Here is a 10,044-nt window from a genome sequence, read left to right as displayed (position 1 = left end):
CACAGACAAGACCAGTATTAACATTTCCATTTAAGTTGTGAGCTGTGCTTTTTGTCTGAAGGATTTCATAATGTCATTTTATTATCTCTGCGTTATTACTGTAAACTGTATGCTACTCAGAGCTCAAAGAAACAGAACATCTAATCCTCAGTTTGTCAAATCTATATTAATATCTTTGTAATGTTCAGACTGATTTTACAAGTGCTAAAGAGTATAAAACTGTAATATAAATAACACGAAGCCATATTGAACATGATGGCTAACAGAGTTAAAATGCAGAACCTGTGTTCATGCTTTCGACAGAAGGATCATGTCATGTGTGGCTTGCACTCTCAAACAAGATTTCGGTACTATTAGAGATGCACTACGTCAAGACAAATTGTTTTCAATTATTAAAAATGTTAAAAACCCATTGTGGTTCACAGAGCAAGTGGATTGCCTTGAGGTAAGCTTTTTAAATTGCTACTTTAAAATCAAAGTCAGTTTTAGGCCTCATTTAAGTGTAGCTCGTTTAATAATACTAGGGCCGTTTAAAGCAGAGCAGGAAATTTCAGCAAGGAGACACAGCGTGACAATGGAAGGATACATTATGATGGATGTGGCAGCTGCTGCCATGGAAAGAAGATAGAGGAGGAGGCTATATCCTTTCCTGTCAGTTTATCTGTCCCACTGGAGTTTCTTGACTTTTAGTGAAGACAAGTCAGACATAGATTTAGACTAAGCAGACAAATGACAGTTAATCTATGTTCTGACTTGCAGGAGAATTTTGAATTGCAGTCAGTAGTTAGTACAACCTTGCCTGTAACTGTAAACTTGACACCTGCCTTCGATAACTCCACCATCAGCCATTTTTTACTCCCTGCCTGAGCATTTCCCTGTTCAGGTAATTTATAATGCACCAACACACAGTTACCTTCCCATTAACCATGAATATCGAGTGCAATATTCCTGTACCATTGGGTATTTCTTGGATTCATAGGTGACGTAGAACTACAGGAGGTGAGCTCTCATCAAAGTATTCTGTTCAAGGCATTTACATAGGGCTCATTCTCAGCCACACTTGGATAGGAATGTGCAGATGTTCCCTTGTGTCCACTGTTCTTGTCCTTCTCTACAGTCAAGTTTGTGAGTTTGGAATTTGCTGTTGAAGGAACTTTGGCAAATTACTGCAGTGCATCTTGCAGATGGTGCACACTGCAGCCATGTTGGTGAATAAAGTGAGTGCTAAGAATGGAGGATGGTGTGCACACTGATTTTTTGTCTTGGATGGAGCCATGTTTTGTAAGTGGAAAGAAAATCCATCACATTCCTGACTTATGCCTTGTAGATGGTGGACAACCTGTGGGAAGTCAGGAAGTCAATTACTTATCTCAGAATTCCCACCATCTGACCAATTCTTATAGCCGCAATGGGCAATCTTACCAAGGGGCACTGACCACCAGAGGGGAGATGGGGGAGGGTCGTGGTGGGTGCGTGGGTTGGGGGGGGGGGGAAGGTTCAGTGTTCTCTGGCCCCACCATAGAAACATAGAAACTAGAAGCAGGAATAGGCCATTTGGCCCTTTAAGCCTACTCCGTTAGAAACTATGTTTCTAACAATGAAAACTATATTTCTAAATATAAACATTGCTGGGGACTAGCTGTGATCCCCGCTGTTGTGGACCTCCATTGGCAAGATTGGAAATCCAAGTGAGCCCAGACAATACCATCCAGAACTCATGAAACACATTGAAATCAGTTGATGAATATTTCAATTAGCCTTGCGCCATTTGTTGGCGCAAGGCTAATCATGCAAAAAAAAGGCCCTTGATATTTACAATTTATTGGCAGGTGCATGGGAATTTGATTTTTTGTTTTCCGCTTAAATTTCCCACCCCTGCTACGTTACTTGACCAGCAGAGTGGGACAGAAAATTGCGTCCATGTACTTCAAAAAGAAAGATCTGCAGGCTATGGAGAAAGGGCAGGGGAGTGGAACCAGATAGATTCCAATTTCGCAGTCAATGCCAGCACAATTGATGCTTCTGTTATTCTGTCTTCAAATCATAATTCCCATTCCAAATTCACACCAACTGTGTGGGAAATAAAACAAATAAGACAATGTACAATCGAGTTAGGGAGAATTTTTTCGCTGCTCAAAATGCACAGCAGGGATCTTAATTATACCGCTTAGACGTTAGGGCTGCCACACCTTTGGGGATGGTTATTTTTAAACAACTTTCTCACCTATTGTGACATTGTGGTCAAGCTGCCTAAGGATGGTTTAATCAACTTTCATGATTAGACGGAGAAACTGCAAATCTGCAATTGCGAAAACATCACTGTTCTCGGGGTTAATGTGAGTAAGCAGTTGATTGGTGCTTCCACAGCAGAATTCCGGTAGCTTTTTCAAAGAATGGTCTATTCTCTTGCCTCCCTTCAGAAGGTATGTTTTTCAACTGCTAAATCAAAGAAGTATTATCTCATCAGACCCACCTCAACACAAATGACTTTTAACAATTACATATTTTATGCACTTTCAAGCAGATTTTGCAAGTTGTCTTTCTCTTTGTAGATCCTTGTGCATCCTGGATTGCTCTTGGCACACAAAGACAGCATGAAACCTCATGGAGTGTTGAATATTTCCGGACCAAAGGAATAGGACGTTCATACTGAGCGGGTGGAAACTCTGACATCAACAAAAAAGTCCCTGTGAAAACCTAAGAAATACTTTGACAAGATGCAAATTTAGAATTAGCAACCCTAAGGGCATTCACAATCATCTGCAACTGCCAAATGCATAGTAAGCACTGTAGCACAGGAATACTTCCCATCCAGTACTACACAGTAAAAGATTGACGATTTTCACACAGCTTAAGTCTGGTAATAAATCCTCAGTAATAGACGAGAAATAGTTACCTTGCCCTAAGCTGTCTAAATCTCAAAGTGCGATGCCAACTCTTATTTTTCTGCAGTGACCTGAATGAAAACTCACTGGGCCAGGTTGGTTACTGAGTTCATCATCTTTAGCTTAGCCGGCCTTTCAACTTCTTGAGCTGGCTTTTTACTGCAACTGCTAGTTTGCTGAATGGATGAATCACTAGTTTCATCTGAGAATCTGAGGCAGTTAATATTCTCCCTCGCGGCAGCCTGTTCCTGAAAAGACATCTGGACACTCTTTCTGATTTGATCCAAGATGACTAGTTTCACAGGTCTCGCTGGTGGCTATGAAGAGGCCTGAGTTGTGCTGGCAAGTATATTTTTCTACTGGATATATTAACTGGCTCCATTTGGTGCACTGTTTTGCTCTCAAGTAAAAGGTATGTCATTACCGTTTACAATTACTGCGACTTCTGTGTGACACCCAACGTTCTCGCAGTTTACAGGTTCAAATTGTATTTCCTCAGAGTAGTCTTGTTATATTTTGCGCTAAATTCCTGATGTGTTTTTTCAAGGTTGCCCAGGTCTCCTAACCACTGACTTTATTTTGCAGATTGTGACATAGTCTACCAAAATTTAACTGGTCTGTTGTCAATGGACAAATCCGGTTAGGCAGGTGGCAGCACCAGCAGCATTCACTTTTTCTTCATCCAGTAAGAGGGTAAAATTGTAACCTAACCTGTTCAGCAGGACATGGTGCAGGTTTGGGTAGAATGCCATCTTACATCTATTTGATGTTGTGTTCTATTGAAGTCAGTGGATATTAAATTGTGCATGGTGTAACGCAGGAAGCCCATGGTTGTGTCAGGTTAGAATTAAGCCAGTGGGTTGTAACAATCCCCAGTTTACTAACTAATGACCTTCACTTCATGCTATCCCTCTCCAGGCGTGTGAACTGCTGTGAACTGCATGGTGGCACAGTGGGTAACACTGCTTCCTCACAGCACCAGAGACTCATGTTCGATTCCTGGCTTGGGTCACTGTCTGTCTTGAGTTTGCATGTCCTCCCTGTGCCTGCATGGATTTCCTTTAAGTGCTCTGGTTTCCTCTCACAGTCTGAAAGACGTGCTGGTTAGGTGCATTGGCCTGAACAGGCACCAGACTGTGGTGACTAGGGGATTTTCACAGTAATTTCATTACAGTGTTAATGTAAGCCTTACTTGTGACTAATTAATAAATTTAAAAAAATAGTTCCTCTGCAATTAACACTACAAGGCAAAGTAATCCAGTTTTTAGTTACTCCTCTCCCCTGCTCCTGCATCCCCCATTGGCCCCCACCCTGTCAGCAGACTGGAATTGGGACATTTTTATCTCATTGAACAGCATTTCATCCTTTGCTGTAGCAAATGTATTGTGAGAACACTCTGTGGTTTTAATGTCATCTCTGAAGATGTGTTGCAAAATCTAAATCTGTCTCAAGAGGGTGTCTCCAAATCCCTGCAATTGCAGATAACCGCTTCTATTTGATGTTCAGCGACACGTTCTCCATTTGTTGCTTAGGCCCATGGTTGAAAGTACAATCCTGTGGCATTCAATGGCCTAATTTTTCTCAACAGAGCTCATATTATATATACAAGGGTGTATTTTTCCATAGCTCTATGAATTGCACAGGACTGCACAGGTTACTGCCTTGAATGCCTGTTAAGTGCTGAAACATTTTAACTATCGTCATCTAACTTGTACTCGTTATCATAAATTGTATTATTGCTGAGTCTATTATTGTAATGAGCTCATCAGGGGCTGGTCTTTCTCCTCTCTCTCCAACCTCACATGCAGTATTGTATGCAGTTCTGATCTCCTTATCTATGAAAGGATTTACTTGCCATTGATGGGATGCGGCCAAAGTACACCAGACCGATCCCCGGGATAACAAGGTTGTTGTATGAGTAGAGATTGGGGCTGATGCGGCCCGTATTCACTGGGATTGAGAAGAATGAGAGAGGATCTAATTGAAAAGTATAAAATTCTGACAGAGCCAGACAGATTGGATGCAGGGTTTTGTCTTCTCTGGCTGGAGAGTCTAGAAAAAGGAGTCACAGTCTTTGGAAACAAAGTAGACCATTTAGACTAAAATGAAGAGAAACTCCTTCATTCAGAGGGTGGTGAACCTGTGGAATTCTGTATCACAGAAGGCTGTGGAGCATAAATCACTGAATATAGTTAAGGAGGGAAGAGATAGACTTCTGGACTTTAACGGAGTCAAAGGGTTTGGGAGAACACTGGAATATGGCATTAAAATAACACTGGAATTTGGATGGCATTTAGATAGAGGATCAGCTATGATCATGTTGAATGGTACAGTAGACTCGAAGGGCCTATTTTCTATTGATCCTATTTTCTATGTTTGTGTGTTTAATTCATCCTTCCCACTGCTGATCACATGGATTCTGTTGGCGTTTCAATTATCATGACCATTCTATACATTTCCCTCCAGAATGCTCATTCATTATAAAAGGAACAAAATAAATACAATAGTTGTTGCAATTGTTATATAAGAAACATAGCTCCTTTCCAGCACTTCCAGATCTGCTCTTAAGTACTTGACTTAATCTCTGCAGTTTTTAACAGTTCCATATTTTTAGGCACCTGGTCCATCTAAAATAGTAGTAGACTAGTTTTTTCTTATATCTTTAATTTCTGTGGGTTTCATTGGGAAAAAGCATCTTCAGGACTAAAGGCACCCAGTAACTAACGAGAATCAGTTTGCAAGCTTATTTCTTTTCTAATAGCTCCACTGTCTTGAAGTTTTGATTCTTTTAGCTTCATTTTCTGCCGAATGTTGTTCGGGGTCACTGCACTGCAGTCAGAAGGTTTTACCTTTCCAGTTCTTTACATTCCAAAAAGGAAAAAGAGACTCTGTTACCAAGGAATGAATAACACTATGTACATAAAAAGGCACACATAATTTACTTAGCCTTCTACACCAGATAGTGTGACTATGAGTCCGAAGTCTTGGTTCCCCCAGGGGAAATGACTTCAAGATCACGACACATCCCTGCCCTCATGCACCCGAAGAATGGGGAAGATGACCTTGTCTGGATTCTGTGAGGTCATCTCATGACCAAAGTTATCAAATGCTACATGTGCTTCTTCATATGGCGTTAGCTGCATGGTAGGACTCTCGCCTCTGAGTCAGAAGATAATGGGTTCCTTTGGGTAACACAACGGCACAGTTGTTGGCACTATTGCCTCACAGCACCAGGGAGCTAGGTTTAACTCCTGGCTTGGGTCTCTGTCTGTGCAGAGCCTGCATGTTCTCCCCATGTCTGCATGGGTTTCCTCCAGGTGTTCCACCTTCCTTCCACAGTCTGAAAGATGTGCTTGTTAGGTGCATTGGCTGTGCTAAATTCTCCCGTAGTGTATACGAACAAGTGCCGGACAGTTGCGACTAGGGGATTTTCAAAGTAACTTAATTGCAGTGTTAATGTAAGCTTATTTGTGACACTAATAAATAAACGTAAAAACTTAAACTTCACACCAAATACAATACCAGTCTTTGTTAACTGTCTATATGAAATTTGCACATTTTTCCTGTATCTGTGTGGATTTCCTCCCACAGTCCAAACATGTGCAGATTAAGTTGGTTGGCCATGCCAAATTGCCCCTTAGTGTCAGGGGGATAAGCAGGGTAAATATGTGGAGTTATGGGGATAAGGTTTGGTTGGCATTGTTGTCCATGTCGGTTCAATGGAGCAATTGGCCTCCTCCTGCGCTGTCGAGATTCTATGATTCAATACAAACTTATGAATTATGAATAGGCCATTTGGCCTCTTGAGCTTGCTCCACCATTTGATATGATCACAGCTGACCTGTACTGTGGCCTCAGCTCCATTTCCTGCCTGTCTCCTATCCCTTTGACTCCCTTGGTAGCCAAGAATCTGCCTTAAAAGTATTCAGTTACCCTGCCTGCACTACTCTCTGGGGAAGTCTCAGAGTTCAAGTCTCAGGGGTGAGTACATAATATAGGCTAACACGTCAGTGCAGTACTGAGGGAGTACTATTTGGTCAAAGATGCCTTGTTGCCAGATCCCAAAGACTCATATCTGGCAGCTAGGGACTAAAAACAGAACTCAACTTGCTAATGAGCAAAATGCCATCATGAGGTCCACAAAATCAACTTAGATGTATTTTAATGAAACAAGACATCGTGAGGTGCTTCACAGAGGCATCATGAAACAAAATATAACACCAAATGAACTAAGGAGATGTTAGATCAGACAATTAGATCAGAGTGTAGGGGCATCTGGAAGAGAAGGAATAATGGTCAGCAGGAATACAGCTCAGGACCCTCTAGAAAGGGACCCTAGCACCTTCAGCCCATCTGATACCCTGCTCCCTGTGAGTGAGACATCCTCAGCCCTTGACACCGAGGAGAGAAGCAGTCAAACATTTGTGCTGCCAGAAAGCAGGCCTCAAGGGCCCAGCCCTCTCATGGGTTACCTCAGGAAAAAGGGCATGGAGTTTGGCAGGCTGCCTCAACCTCAGCTGTGGATCCTGGGAATACACTTAGACATAATAGGAAGTTGAGGAAGATTAAGAAACCTTTGGCTCTTAGTAGGCATGGGTGAATATAGGCACGAGTGTAAATAGATCACCATTTTGTTTCGAATGTTTGGCATTAAATTTCATTTCATCCACCCACCCACTGCCTGTTCATGCCACCAAGCTTGAGGGAAGTATCACTCTCACCTGGTGCCTCATCCCTGTGGAGTGTGAGAATGGCAATGCTGTGTCCCTCCCAGATCAGTGACACAGTAAGAAGATGCTGCTGCTGGCATGCATCCGTCCCCACCACTGCCACCAACCACCACCCCCTCACCCCCAGAGCCCATCCCCCAAATCCCATCCATGGAAGGCTGAACCCCCTCGCCACCCGCCCCGCCGCCCCCCAACTCCATCAAAGTGCACCCCTCTCATGTCCAACAGTGTTATCTAATAATCACAAGACAAGTGCTGTTGGGCTGCTGCAGGCTGCACACTCAGCTGAAAGATAGATGTGAACACCAGGACCCCTGACGAACGTTGTTGTTCACCTTTCCAGGCTTCTCCTCTCTGAACAGCAAAATAGTACAGAATGTAGTGAGGAAAATTCTCAGGCCTGCATTGTACGACCCAATCAGATTAGTCCAGACAACCTGGACCTCTTTTTTTCTCACATCACAGTTACGTGTTTCACCAAAATCTCATGACAAAATCCCTGAATTGAAGCCTATTCTATTATACATATAATCTTGGGTAACAACAGAAAGTTGGAGCGCAGTCAAAGATGTTGCCAACTGACTATTAATTCAAAGTTCCTTTAGCCTATTTTGTTGGTGTCGGTAGCTGCTGAAAGGTCTTACAGCGCAACTAAAAGTAGGGCAGTTCTCCTGGTCAAGCCTTTTCCCTCGAATCCACAGAAGCCAATGAAGCGGGCTGATATCACTGCATTTTGTGGGATCTAACGTAATATGAAAGAGCTGCTATTTTCCAACGTCATTGCCACTCTTGGTCAAAATACCTCAGGCTCCTTAGTACACTGAGGCATTTCTGAGAGATGATGAGGTACAATACAAGGATTTTGTTTTACCCTCACTCAAAGTAAACATTGAGCCCTTATCACCATGCTGAATTGGGGGGCACAGTGGCACAGCGGTTAGCATTGCTGCCTCATAAGAACATAAGAACATAAGAAATAGGAGCAGGAGTAGGCCATCTAGCCCTTCGAGCCTGCCCCGCCATTCAATAAGATCATGGCTGATCTGTCGCTGCTCAGTTCCACTTTCCCGCTTTCTCCCCATAACCCTTAATCCCCTCTCTTATCAACCCAGGTTCAATTCCTGGCTCTGTGCGGACTTTGCACATTCTCCTCCTGTCTGCGTGGGTTTCCTCTGGGTGCTCGGGTTTCTTCCAAAGATGTGCAGGTTGGGTGAATTGGCCATGCCAAGTTCTCCCTCAGTGTACCTGAACAGGCGCCAGAGTGTGGCGACTAGGGGATTTTCACAGTAACTTCATTGCAATGTAAGCCTGTGTGTGACTAATAAATAAATTTTTACTTTATTATTAAACCTGGAACTGCCCTGGCTTAAACACAGTTGCTGAATTGGCAAATCATTCTAAGCCCTCCAGAGCATCCAGACCTGAGGTTCAGAGTTCAGTGCATTCCACAAGTGTGATAATGTAAACACACTGTTGCTCAGGCTCTAGAGGGTGACTTGGTTTTGACAGGAAATCAACCGTTGTTAAAACAACTTGGGCAATTTGATCACTTTCTTTAAACTATTGGCGCATTCTAGAGAGAATTTCAATTCCAGAGGGACATTTTTCCATTCTCATACCAATACTAAAGCCAAGTGCTTGCATGGAAATGATACCAGATGGCTCTGGTGCTAATAGACATATAACCCTGAAGCAACATTTGATATCTTCATTTATTCACGTGATCAGCTAACAGAAAATGCCAGAGTGCCAATACAGTGTGAGACCACTTGCGCTTGTTTTTGCTAGTTACAGTTCTGGATGACAAGATCAGTGCTCAGCATTAGTGCAGATGCTACAGACTTTGAACTTGCACCCAGAGGGAGCCACACCAGGGTACCAATGTAAGTACAGTTTTTGACACTGGTCATATCATTCCAAACAGTGGGAAAAATGAGTTTGTGGTGTCAGTCCATCCTAACATTAGCATCCCTGCTGTGTTCTTGCATGGATTGTTGCTTCAGGACTAAACTCTCCTGCTGCCTAAATAGACCAAAACTCTATAACGAAGTGAAATAAAGGGGAATCATGTGGAGAAAGTCCATTTTCCTTTGTGCTAAATGGGGGCTTAAGCGCCACTTCTGATGAATGAAAATCAATTCCACAGCAGATTCAAATATGGAACATTATTTTCAGAATTTCAAAGTGGTTCGTCATGGCTTAATTTAATTCCAACAAATCTCTGCTCCATAAACAACAGTACTGCCTTAATGTGCACCTAGATTGCCAAAATAATGGCTATCTGATTAACTGTGGAAATGAAAATGAAATTAACCCCTTTGCAACAAGTTTTCACAAACGTCAAACCATAGTTCTTGTTTCAACTCTGCAATTTTACCCTTCTGAGCATGGTGGTCATACCCCTACACCAATATCTAAAGATAGAATAG

Source organism: Carcharhinus amblyrhynchos, chromosome 4 (assembly GCF_965287045.1).
Source record: "Carcharhinus amblyrhynchos chromosome 4, sCarAmb.v2.hapA, whole genome shotgun sequence".
Classification (NCBI taxonomy): domain Eukaryota; kingdom Metazoa; phylum Chordata; class Chondrichthyes; order Carcharhiniformes; family Carcharhinidae; genus Carcharhinus; species Carcharhinus amblyrhynchos.
This window is presented reverse-complemented; position numbering follows the sequence as displayed.